General features: G+C 44.5%; 1 protein-coding gene across 4 annotated transcripts in view; it reads left to right on the forward strand.

Moving 5' to 3' along the window:
- LOC119954987 (small integral membrane protein 29-like) overlaps positions 1-13,856 on the forward strand; it is a 126,723-nt gene that overhangs the window by 102,387 nt on the left and 10,480 nt on the right. The window lies entirely within an intron of this gene.

A 13,856-nucleotide genomic window follows, 5' to 3' on the forward strand; every position in this document is an offset into this window, starting at 1 on the left:
GCTGTAAGGCAGCAGTGCTAACCACTATGCCACCATACTGCCCGATAATTAAATAATTTTTTTTAAAAATATTTTTATTCTCCATTTTCACATTTTCTTCAGAATTTACACCCCACCAACAAACAGTAAACGGTAACAAATACAATGTCAATCCCCTTAACAATAATGATCCCATTCTCCCACCACCCCAAACAACGGCCTATCTGACAATTTAAGCATCAAATAAAACAAACCCTCCTAAGGTGGGGAAATCAAAAAGAAAAAGGAATCCGGAATCGCCTATGGTCACCATTGACATATACAGTCCAGACCACCCCCCAAAACCCCACTCCTTATATTCAATACCATCCAATCCCCGAAAGAGTACCGTGAATGACGCCCATGAATTGTAGACACTGCCCCCCCCCCCTCCCCTCCCAGAATCCTCCCCTCCACTTCCTCTTGTAAACTCTCCCCCCCCAACCTCGGCTCCTTCCCCCAACTCTTCACCCCGGCTAGACTCACTGGAACCTGTTCTACAAGGCTCCGATGGCCGCACCCCCTTCCCCCACCTCACTCCCGTTCACTGGCCGGCTTAAACCGGCCAGCGTGGAGGCCCCTGCCCAGGTCTCCTTCATCCTTGCCCGGTCCCAGGAAAACCAAGAACTCCCCTTTAGCACACATCCCCCGCATACACACCCAAGCCCCAAAGACCATCATTGCAAATTAAAGTCCCATCGCTTCCCTTGTCCAAATATATACAGCGTCGACTCATTTTGGACATACACGAACACACAGTGAAAAAATAAAGATACATGAGGCTACATCAGTACACGACCAATTCTCAATTCTGCCACAGTCCTTCTGCCTTCGCAAATTCCTCCACTGCTTCCGCCGTCCCAAAATAAAAGTCTTTGGAATTGTATGTCACCCTCAATTTAGCTGGATATACTATGCCGCACTGCACCTCGCTGATGTACAGTGCCTTCTTCACCCAGCTGAAGGCAGCCCGCCTCCTCGCCAGCTCTACCGTAAAGTCCTGGTATATACGTATACCAGCTCCAGCCCACTGCATCTCCTGCTTCTGCTTTGCCCAGCACAGGACTTTCTCCTTCACGCTATACCTATGGAAACACAGAGTCCTTTGGTATAGGCCTCCACGACCGATGAGCCCGATCCAGTTCATATCGGGAGGGATCGTTCCCCCTCCCCCAATAGCTTCGCCAACATCATGGCAAAGTACTCCGCCGGACTTGGGCGTTGCATCCCTTCGGGCAGACCCACAATCCTCAGATTCTGCCGCCTGGATCTGTTTTCCGGGTCTTCCATTTTGGCTCGCAGACCCTTGTTGGTCTCTATCACCCTCCACAACTCCTTCCCCATTGAGGTGAGTTGACCACTGTGCTGCGATAATGCCTTTTCCACTTCCTTCAGTGTCTCACCTTGCACCCGCATCTCCGCCGCTGCACTTGATACCCCCGCCCTCACCGGGGCAATCGCCTCCTCCACCAGCACCGCTCCCGTCTCCTTCTTCATCACCTCCATGTGTTTTGTGAACTGTTTTTCAACTTCCACAGCCATTACCGTGGTCATTTCTTCTGCTGTGAGCGATGCGGCCTCACCTGGTGCTCCAGCCTTCGCTTTCCTTACAGTTCCTGCGCTGTCTTCTTCACTCCTAGGCGGACTTCTGTTAACCCCCTTTTTCACGGCCGTATTGCTCCCAAACTTGGACATTTCTCCTCCCTGTGCCTTCTTACAGCCTTTTCAGCCTCCTTGCCCCCGGGACCGGGAGTTAAAACTCCAAAATTCCTATTCCCGAGTGGGAGCCCTCCAGTGTGCGGCTGCCTCCCGCCCACAGTCACCGAAAGTTAATTAAATAATTTTAAAGACATCTTTCAGGTCTCCTCTTTTCCAAAGTGAAGAGCCCTAGCCTGTGCAATCTTTCCTCACTATTACATCCTCTCATTTTTGCTGACATCTGTGTAAATCTTTTTCTGTATTTTTTCTATTGTTTCACATAGTAAAGTAGGAAATAGGTGCAGGAGCAGGCCCTTCGAGCCTGCACCACCATTCAATATGATCATTGCTGATCATGCAAATTCAGTATCCCACCTCCACTCTCTCTCCATACCCCTTAATCCCTTTAGCCGCAAGGGCCATGCCCAGCTCCCTCTTAAATATATCCAACGACCTGGCCCCAACAGCTTTCTGTGGTAGCAAAATCCACAAATTCATAACTCTCTGAGAGAAGAAGTTCTTAAACATCTCAGTCCTGAATGGCTTACTCCTTATTCTTAGGCTGTGACCCCCAGTTCTGGACTTCCCCAGGATGTTTCAGTTTGCTTTTTGGTAATATGGAGACTAGAACTGTACACAGTACTCCAAGTGTGATCAATCTTCTGTCCACATGCCATAATCTTTGTGGAGTAATATGGCAACTTATTGAAGGCCTCTTGAAAGTCCACGTGCACCACATCCACTGCATTGGCCTTGCCTGTTAATTCTTTGAGGTGTACAGTATTTAGTCTCTAAACATACTCCACTCTGTGATCTTTATAATCTTACGGATGGACATGATGAAGCTAATTTTGTATTTAGCCATTGATTCACGGCATGCTGGATATTAGGCCACTGATCTAATTCCATGATTTGAATTGAAGATTTGCAAAGCAGCATCGTCTGAACTGTGATGATTTTAGCTTTTGCGTTTGACATATAAATGCTGTTTGATTTTAAAATGTCTTTGAAAGTGCAAATTTGCTTCAGATTTCGCAAGTGGAAAATTTTAAACCATAAATTGCAATATAGATTTAAAAAGTATTTAATTGGGAGACAAAGTTGTTGAATATCACAATCTTTGCTAAGAAAAGTGGAACTTAAGAATAGTGTAGGTTAGATGACCTTTAGTTTTTTTTCCATGTCGGTGCAACATCGAGGGCCGAAGGGCCTGTACTGCGCTGTATCGTTCTATGTTCTATGTTCTATTAACAAGAGATGCTGTCAGACTTGCTGAGATTTTCCAGCATTTTCCCTTTCGTTTCAGATTCCAGCATCCACAGTAATTTGCTTTTATAAGAGATGACTCTTATTTGATACTGATTTCAAAGACACGTACAAATCATATTGTTAAGAAAAGTGCTTTGAAATTATGTCATGTATATGATTCACAATGGAAGCAAACATGGAAAAAAATTAATATTCTACTTTAAACATTAGAAGTGGTGTACAAGTACAATTTTTCAACTCTTGCTGCATGCAATCTCCTTGTGCCTATATAGAATTTGCATACCCAATATGCAAGTCTTTATAAAGTCACAGTTTAACTTTAACCGATTACTGTGATATGTGTATAATGCCGAGCCACTCAAAGACATGGTTCTTTGCTTCCCTGATGGCAGAACTGATTAAGGGATTGAGCAGCACCACACAGACTAAGAAGGCCAAGTTAATTTTCTGTTCTGTGGTGAATTAGCCGATTTTAGCTGAGGTAATGATCTGGCACTTCATTTGTTCACGACATTGTTTGCTGAGGGAAGGAAAATTGACTGAGGTTGCTGTGGTTAGTAACTATTCAGTGCCCCTCATCACCAGATTTGCACATTTGTCGACGTTGAGTGAGCACGTTCTTGACTTCTTTGTCGAAGTACGCTAATGCTAATAACATTGTTGTGTACTTAGGCTGCCAAAAGATATTTAATTTAGATTCCATATGAAAGACTACCAACTAACCTTAAAGTTGAAAGCATTTGAAGTATAGAACATAGAACAGTACAGCACAGAACAGGCCCTTCGGCCCTCGATGTTGTGCCGAGCATTGTCCGAAACCAAGATCAAGCTATCCCACTCCCTGTCGTTCTGGTGTGCTCCATGTGCCTATCCAATAACCGCTTGAAAGTTCCTAAAGTGTCCGACTCCACTATCACAGCAGGCAGTCCATTCCACACCCTAACCACTCTCTGAGTAAAGAACCTACCTCAGACATCCCCCCTATATCTCCCACCCTGAATCTTATAGTTATGCCCCCTTGTAACAGCTACGTCCACCTGAGAAATAGTCTCTGAACGTCCGCTCTATCTATCCCCCTCATCATCTTATAAACCTCTATTAAGTGTAATTTGGGTATAGTTACAAAAACTGTCTGGAAGTTAGAAAAATGGATATTTGGGGGCAGCACGGTGGTGCAGTGGTTAGCACTGCAGCCTCATGGCACCCAGGTCCCAGGTTCGAAAATGGTTCTGGGTCACTGTCCGTGTGGAGTTTGCCCAGTTTTCACGTGTTTGTGTGGGTTTTGCCCCCACAACCCAAAGATGTGTAGGTTAAGTGGATTTGCCACGCTAAATTGCCCCTTAATTGGAAAAAAATAAATAATTAGGTATTCTAAGTTGATAAAAGAAAAAGGATATTATCTATTTGAATGGGTGGGTCAAACACAAAGACACTGGCTATCTCAAACTCTCAAGTGACAACACAGGATGTGTAAGCAACACATTGCCCTTTGTTTGGAAAAACGGACTTTGAACTTTTGGAAGCCACGTGATAAAGACGCCATTTTGGTTGTCGGCTTTATATTCAACAAAAGCTGCTTGCAGGGAGAGAATTCCACTGAAAGCCATCAAATCAGCAGCAATCCTGGGGCGGCATGGTACCACGGTGCTTAGCACTGTTGCTTCACAGCTCCAGGGTCCCAGGTTCAATTCCCGGCTGGGTCACTGTCTGCGGAGTCTGCACCTTCTCCCCTGACTGCGTGGGTTTCCTCCAGATGCTCCGGTTTCCTTCCACAGTCCAAAGATGTGCAGGTTAGGTGGATTAGCCATGCTAAATTGCCCTTAATGTCCAACAATGTTGGGTGGGGTTATGGGGATAGGGTGGAGGTATGGGTTTGAGTAGGGTGCTCTTTCCAAAGGCTGGTGCAGACTCGATGACTCCTTCTGCACTGTAAATTCTATGAAATCCTCCACCTCGGGTGAGTGTCATACCAGCAGCAGCCATAGGCTCCCCGTAATAATAATAATAATAATAATAATTGCTTATTGTCACAAGTAGGCTTCAATGAAGTTACTGTAAAAAGCCCCTAGTGGGCTAAACCGCTGGCTTGTAATGTAGAACAAAGCAGCAGTCGGGTTCAATTCCTGTACTGGCCTCCCCGAACAGGCGCCGGAATGTAGTGGTGGTAATACTGGTCTCAGATTGGCTGACAGAACTTGGCAGTAGCAACTTCTATCCCCAACTCCTTGATCCTGGAGAGGCTTCCGCTGCACAATTAAGTGCCTGATTGGACTAAATTTGGTTGCCTTCCCGAAAGAAGTGTTGTGGGGCTTTCACTGACTCTCCAAACAGTGGGTGAGACTAAAGACTACCCACTATTGATAACAGATTTTTGGATTCCCTTTTATATTGGCTGCCCGTCTCTTCTGATACTCTTGTCTTTTTTCCTCGTTTTTTTTACTTCCCCACTGAACTTTCTATATTCAGCATGATTCCCATCTGTTTTACAAATTTGATATCTGTCATGTGTTTCCTTTTTCTGTTTTGTTTTATATTCTGTCATTTTTGTCAGTCAAGGAGCTCTGGTTTTGGTTGCTCTATCTTTCCCCTTCCTGACAATGTACCTCGGCTATAGTTGAACTATCTCCTCTTTAAAGGGGCCTCACGGTAGCATGGTGGTTAGCATCAATGCTTCACAGCTCCAGGGTCCCAGGTTCGATTCCCGGCTGGGTCACTGTCTGTGTGGAGTCTGCACGTCCTCCCTGTGACTGCGTGGGTTTCCTCCGGGTGCTCCGGTTTCCTCCCACAGTCCAAAGATGTGCGGGTTAGGTGGATTGGCCATGCTAAATTGCCCATAGTGTAAGGTTAATGGGGGGATTGTTGGGTTACGGGTATACGGGTTACGTGGGTTTAAGTAGGGTGATCATTGCTCGGCACAACATCGAGGGCCGAAGGGCCTGTTCTGTGCTGTACTGTTCTGTGCTGTACTGTTCTATGTTCTATGTTCTAAAGGCAGCCCCTTTGTTCAATTACAATTTTCCTCAATTTGCCTGGGATTTATTCATCCTCAACCTACTGAAAGTGGCTCACCTCCAATTAAGTAGTTTTATTCCAGACGTTCGTATCTCTGTTCTTTACACTGTTACTATTGCAGTTTATTGGAGAATAATTAACTCCTGCACTAACACTACTCTTCTTGCACTTTTCTGCAGTTTCCCTGTGAAATTGTTGCTCTCTATTCCACTAGTTGGTGGTTTATAGAATACACCATACACCTCATGGTACTTGGACTCTTTCTTAACTGTAACCAAATGGATCCTTGATCCCCCTCCCTGACATCCTCTCTCTCCAGGAAATGTAATGTTCTTAATCAATACTGCCAGTCCTCCTTTACCGTTCTAGACATCCAAACATTGGAACAGCACAAATACTACAATTATGACAAACATCAATTCATAGAAAGCTGAAAATAAAGGTTTGAGCAGGAATTTGTGAAAAGTTTATGTTGCTTAAAGAACAAATTGTTATGAGGGACTAAGCATTACAGATTATCTGGTCATTATCACAATTGCTGTCTGTGGGTGTTTGGTGTGTGTATAGGCTACATTACAACAGTGACGACACTTCAAAAAAATGCTTAATTGGCTGTAAAGTGCTTTGAGAGATCTGGTGAGTGTGAAAAGCACATGTAAATTCTTTTTACTTGTATTTTGGCATATATGTTGTGATGTCAAATTTGTACAGACTGTTGGAAAACTGAGATTTTTTAGTTCTCCAGTCTGATAAATTTGTTATCACTTGATTTTCTCTTTTGTACCTAAAAATAATCAAAGTTATTATCAGCCGACTATCATTAAAGCTCCTGTGACTTTCCAGCACTCCTTGTAAGGCAGGAACCCTGGTTCTGGATGCTTCGTAGTTGCTCCTTCATTGATTTATTCTATAGTGCAGCTCCATCGCGACTTGCAGTTTGTGGATGCCATCAATTAATTTGAGGACTAACGTTCAATGCATTTTCCTTCATTAAAAGACCCATTACCCAACTTTAGACACTCTTCTGCCTAAAACATAGAAAAATACAGCACAGAACAGGCCCTTCGGCCCACAATGTTGTGCCGAACTTTTGTCCTAGATTAAGAACAAATTAATCTACACCCCCATCATTCTACCATAATCCATGTACTCTATCTAATAGCCGCTTGAAGGTCCCTAATGTTTCTGACTCAACTACTTCCACAGGCAGTGCATTCCATGCCCCCGCTACTCTCTGGGTAAAGAACCTACCTCTGACATCCCCCCTATATCTTCCACCATTCACCTTAAATTTATGTCCCCTCGTGATGGTTTGTTCCACCCGGGGAAAAGGTCTCTGACTTACTCTATCTATTCCCCTGATCATCTTATAAACGTCTATCAAGTCACCCCTCATCCTTCTCCGTTCTAATGAGAAAAGGCCGAGCACCCTCAACCTTTCCTCGTAAGACCTACTCTCCATTCCAGGCAACATGCTGATAAATCTCCTTTGCACCTTTTCCAAAGCTTCCACATCCTTCCTAAAATGAGGCGACTAGAACTGCACACAGTACTCCAAAGGTGACCTGACCAAGGTTTTGTACAGCTGCATCACCTCACGGCTCTTAAATTCAATCCCTCTGCTAATGAACGCTAGCACACCATAGGCCTTCTTCATAGCTCTATCCACTTGAGTGGCAACTTTCAAAGATCTATGAACATAGACCCCAAGATCTCTCTGCTCCTCCACATTGCCAAGAACCCTACTGTTCACCCTGTATTCCGCATTCATATCTGTCCTTCCAAAATGGACAACCTCTCACTTTTCAAGGTTAAACTCCATCTGCCACTTCTCATCCCAGCTCTGCATCCTATCTATGTCTCTTTGCAGCCGACAACAGCCCTCTTCACTATCCACAACTCCACCAATCTTTGTATCGTCTGCAAATTTACTGACCCACCCTTCAACTCCCTCATCCAAGTCATTAATGAAAATCACAAACAGCAGAGGACCCAGAACTGATCCCTGCAGTGCGCCACTGGTAACTGGGCTCCAGGCTGAATACTTGCCATCCACCACCACTCTGACTTCTATCGGTTAGCCAGTTCGTTATCCAACTGGCCAAATTTCCCACTATCCCATGCCTCCTTACTTTCTGCATAAGCCTACCATGGGAAACCTTATCAAATGCCTTACTAAAATCCATGTACAGCACATCCACTGCTTTATCTTCATCCACGTGCTTGGTCACCTCCTCAAAGAATTCAATAAGACTTGTGAGGCAAGACCTACCCCTCACAAAACCGTATCTCTAATCAAGCAGTGTCTTTCCAGATGCTCAGAAATCCTATCCCTCAGTACCCTTTCCATTACTTTGCCTACCACCAAAGTAAGACTAACTGGCCTGTAATTCCCAGGGTTATCCCTATTCCCTTTTTTGAACAGGGGCACGACATTCGCCACTGTCCAATTCCCTTGTACCACCCCTGTTGACAGCGAGGACAAAAAGATCATTGCCAACGGTTCTACAATTTCATCTTTTGCTTCCCATAGAATCCTTGGATATATCCTGTCAGGCCCGGGGGACTTGTCTATCCTCAAGTTTTTCAAAATGCCCAACACATCTTCCTTCCTAACAAGTATCTCCTCGAGTTTACCAGTCTGTTTCACACTGTCCTCTCCAACAATATGGCCCCTCTCATTTGTAAATACTGAAGAAAAGTATTCGTTCAAGACCTCTCCTATCTCTTCTGTCTCAATATACAATCTCCCGCTACTGTCCTTGATCGGACCCACCCTCTAGTCATTCTCATATTTCTCACATATGTGTAAAAGGCCTTGGTGTTTTCCTTGATTCTACCTGCAAAAGATTTTTCATGCCCTCTCTTAGCTCTCCTAATCCCTTTCTTCAGTTCCCTCCTGGCTATCTTGTATCCCTCAAGCACCCTGTCTGAACCTTGTTTCCTCAGCCTTACATAAGTATCCTTCTTCCTCTTAACAAGACATTCAATCTCTCTTGTCAACTATGGTTCCCTCACTCGACCATCTCTTCCCTGCCTGACAGGGGCATACATATCAAGGACACGTAGTATCTGTTTCTTGAACAAGTTCCACGTTTCAATTGTGCCCTTCCCTGATAGCCTATGTTCCCAACTTATGCACTTCAATTCTTGTCTGACAGCATCGTATTTACCCTTCCCCCAATTGTAAACTGTTGCACGCACGTATCCCTCTCCATTACTAAAATGAAAGTCACAGAATTGTGGTCACTATCTCCAAAATGCTCCCCCACTAACAAATCTATCACTTGCCCTGGTTCATTACCAAGTACCAAATCCAATATGGCCTCCCCTCTGGTCGGACAATCTACATACTGTGTTAGAAAAGCTTGCTGGACACACTGTACAAACACCACCCCATCCAAACTATTTGATCTAAAGAGTTTCCACTCAATATTTGGGAAGTTGTGGCACAGTGGTTAGCATTGCTGCCTACGGCGCTGAGGACCCGGGTTCGAATCCCGGCCCTGGGTCACTGTCCGTGTGGAGTTTGCACGTTCTCCCCGTGTCTGCGTGGGTTTCACCCCCACAACCCAAAGATGTGCAGGTTAGGTGAATTGGCCACGCTAAATTGCCCCTTAATTGGAAAAAATAATTGGGTACTCTAAATTTATAAAAAAAAAAAAAAAATATTTGGGAAGTTGAAGTCACCAATGACTACTACCCTGTGACTTCTGCACCTTACCAAAATCTGTTTCCCAATCTGTTCCTCCACATCTCTGCTGATATTGGGGGGGGGGGGGGGGGGGGGGGGGGGGGCTATAGAAAACTCCCAACAAGGTGACTGCTCCTTTCTTATTTCTGACTTCAACCCATACTACCTCAGTCAGCAGATCCTCCTCAAACTGCCTTTCTGCAGCTGTTATACTATCTCTAATTAATAATGCAACTCCCCCCCCCCCCCCCCCCCCCCCCCCTCTGTTAACACCCTCCCTAATCTTATTGAAACATCTATAACCAGGAACCTCCAACAACCATTTCTGCCCCTCTTCTATCCAAGTTTCCGTGATGGCCACCACATCGTAGTCCCAAGTACTGATCCATGCCTTAAGTTCACCCACCTTATTCCTGATGCTTCTTGCGTTGAAGTATACACACTTCAAACCATCTCCGTGCCTGCAAGTACTCTCCTTTGTCAGTGTTATCTTCCCCACTGCTTTGACGTCCTGAACATCGGCTACCTTAGTTGCTGGACTACAAGTCTGGTTCCCATTTCCCTGCCAAATTAGTTTAAACCCTCCCGAAGAGTACTAGAAAACCTCCCTCCCAGGATATTGGTGCCCCTCTGGTTCAGATGCAACCCGTTCTGCTTGTACAGGTCCCACCTTCCCCAGAATGCGCTCCAATTATCCAAATACCTGAAGCCCTCCCTCCTACACCATTCCTGCAGCCACGTGTTCAACTGCACTCTCTCCCTATTCCTAGCCTCACTATCACGTGGCACCGGCAACAAACCAGTGATGACAACTGTGTCTGTCCTGGCTTTTAACTTCCAGCCTAACTCCCGAAACTCATTTATTACATCCACACCCCTTTTCCTACCTAGGTCGTTGGTACCAATGTGCACCACGACTTCTGGCTGCTCACCCTCCCCCTTAAGGATCCTGATGACACGATCCGAGACATCCCTGGCCCTGGCACCCGGGAGGCAACATACCTTACGGGAGTCTCGCTCGCGACCACAGAATCTCCTATCTATTCCCCTAACCATTGAGTTTCCTATCAATATTGCTTTTCTATTCTTCCCCCCCTTCCCTTCTGAGCCTCAGAGCCAGACTCAGTGCCAGAGACCTGCCGCGAGGGCCTTCCCCCGGTAGGTCATCCCCCCCCAACAGCATCCAAAACGGTATACTTGTTTTGAAGGGGAATGGCCACGAGGGATCCCTGCACTGTCTGCCCATTCATTTTCTTTCCCCTGACTGTAACCGAGCTACTCTTGTCCTGTACCTTGGGTGTGGCTACCTCCCTGTAACTCTTCTCTATTACCCCGTCTGCCTCCCGGATGATCCGAAGTTCATTCAGCTCCAGCTCCAGTTCCCTAACACGGTCTCTGAGGAGCTGGAGTTGGGTCCACTTTCCACAGGTATAGTCAGTGGGGACACCGGTGGTAACCCTCACCACCTATATCCTACAGGAGGAGCATGCAACTGCCCTAGCCTCCATTCCCTCTTACCTTACAGAATGTAGCTGCACTGTGGACCAACTGGAACTCCGCCCTCCGACTCTGCTCCCAGTCAGCGTACTCTCTGTAAACTCCCAGTTCCCTTCACGCTCTTTGAGGAAATGTAGGAAATGAAATGAAAAGGAGAACCTTACTCCCTCCTCATCTAACTCCCTCAGTCACCAAACTCTCACTATAGCACTCAAATGCACCCAAATTCAGCACTCAATGCAAACAAAGTCTGCAATGTAACTAGCTCAGATTCATACTGTGACTCTAGCCTCTGAAAACTGGCCTAATCCAATTAACTAATTAATAAGCTACAGCTGCAAGTAGTTACAAGTAGAACCTTTGTTTAAAGCTGATCAAAAATTCACCTTATTCTCAACCAAACAGCAACTTTTAACTTAATCAAGTAAATAAAAGAAAGACTAGACTTTAGATAAACATAAAAAATAAACCTTTAATATCCCTCAGTCACCAAACTCTGACTATAGCACCCAGTGCACCCAAATTCAGCACTCAGTGCAAACAAACCTGTTGGTGCCTCCTTGAAATGGTCAAGTTACTTAACTGCAGCAAGCACTCAGCGTTGAACAGTCATAGATGTGGCACCTGCTCTTAGTACATCAGCAGGTTTCAATCCCTGACCCTTTTTTTTGTTTATTTTTAAGAATTAATTTAGTGTACCCAATTATATTTTTCCAACGAAGGGGTAATTTAGCGTGGCTATGTGCAGGGTAGGTGGATTGGCCAAGCTAAATTGCCCCTTAATTGGAAAAAATTAATTAGGTACTCTAAATTTATTTAAAGAAAAGGACATCCTGCCGAGTGTGGAGAAGATAGGTGGACCGGAGAGAAAGATATGAGTGTGCTGCCGGGACCTTCAAAGCTGTCAGCTGAGGGCGGGGTGACGAGTCAGCTGCCAGCCCGCCAGGAGAGTCGGAGAGGAACACGCTTGTGCATAATTAATGAGCTTCCAAGCACAGAATCTGGAGTGATCGTGCCATTCTGGTCGACAGGACAGGTGCCACCCGCCACCACATTTAGTCACAAAATGAGAGAATTCTGTTCAGAATTGTTGCTGGCTGTGATACCTCTAACAATTAAATAACCCTCTCACACATGAAGATATTTCACTTTTTCCTCTGAACAGTATCCCAGTGTAGATTTGTGACTTCTGGTGAGGAGGAGAAAGAAAAGGAAGTAAATTGGAAAGAACAAATGAAAGCATGTACTGTGGGTTTGAATAGTGAAATTATATAAAACGGAAAAGGATTTTAAAATGGAGTACAAAGGAATCTGGTACCTCGAGTTAAAAGTAAAAAGAGAGTCTTTGAACTCTCAGCTAGGAGTCTTAAATTATATTTTTTATTTGGGTGTCCCCCATGATTTTGTCTAATAATTTTGATGTTATGAGCTTACTTTCCGTCCTACACATGTGCTCTTCTTGGGTAATGAAAGAGTGAACTGGGGCATAGATTGGAAGGAGAGACAAATGGGGAAGAATTTAAAACTCAGAAATGTTATGTAAAATAAAGTGCAGACATAAGTTATCAATATTGTGAGTGGGCATGCATTTTGTATTTTTAGACACCAAATATCCTTTGTTCTTGCATAAAAGGAGTTGAAGCTATTTTGAACTGCATTTGAATCTGGAAGGATAACAGATTTATCCCAGGAAGTCTGTCGGTAAAACTCTTCCATACTTTGTCCAACTATCAGAGTAGATGAGAGAATAAAATGTAGATGAGAAGCTTTTGCATAAGTCTTTCTAAATTTTCACTAATGTTTCCAAAATATGTGCCTCTTTTTATATTATATGAATCATGCGAAGATTATGAAAAACAAAATTGAAAATTTGATCTAGTACAAAAATGTCTCCCTATTCCTACATGTAAACTACTAATACACAAGCTAACATCATGTTTAACGAGAGTGTAATTGCATATTCAGTATGCCTGGGTAACGGTGTACCTCTGACAGTTGCATCAATATAAACTGTAATGTGCATATTTGCATAATTGATTTATTTGACGTTTACTTTGTAATGAACCTTTTGTATATGGAAATCAGTTCTAATCACAATTTTCTACATTGTTATTTTTTAAAATAAATTTAGAGTACCCAATTCATTTTTCCAATAAAGGGCAATTTAGCATGGCCAATCCACCTGGCCTGTACATCTTTGGGTTGTGGGGGCGAAACCCACGTAAACACGGGGAGAATGTGTAAACTCCACACGGACAGTGACCCAGGGCTGGGATCGAACCTGGGACCTCGGCGCCGTGAAGCTGCAGGGCTAACCCACTGCGTCACAGTGCAGCCATGATTGTTATTTCCAATAAATTAATGAATATATCATACAGTAACCGAGAATAACTGCTCCTCTGTCATTGCTTGTCCTGACGGTGAAATGAGATGACTGCATACTGCAATGTGCAGCCTGACCACCTTATGGGTTAGAGCTGGAAGTGCAAAACAATCACGGAGTGTTTTTTTTTGGAGAGGCCAATTCTTAAAGAGCTGCTGGTATGTTCATAAAATAAGAATTTGGCCCATCAAGACTGCTCCGCCAATCGATCATGTCAATGCAGTTCTGCAAGGGAAGAGGAGGGAGAAATAACTGGAATTGGCATCAAATAAAGAGGAATGCCAA

The sequence above is a fragment of the Scyliorhinus canicula genome, chromosome 20 (genome assembly GCF_902713615.1).
Source record: "Scyliorhinus canicula chromosome 20, sScyCan1.1, whole genome shotgun sequence".
Classification (NCBI taxonomy): domain Eukaryota; kingdom Metazoa; phylum Chordata; class Chondrichthyes; order Carcharhiniformes; family Scyliorhinidae; genus Scyliorhinus; species Scyliorhinus canicula.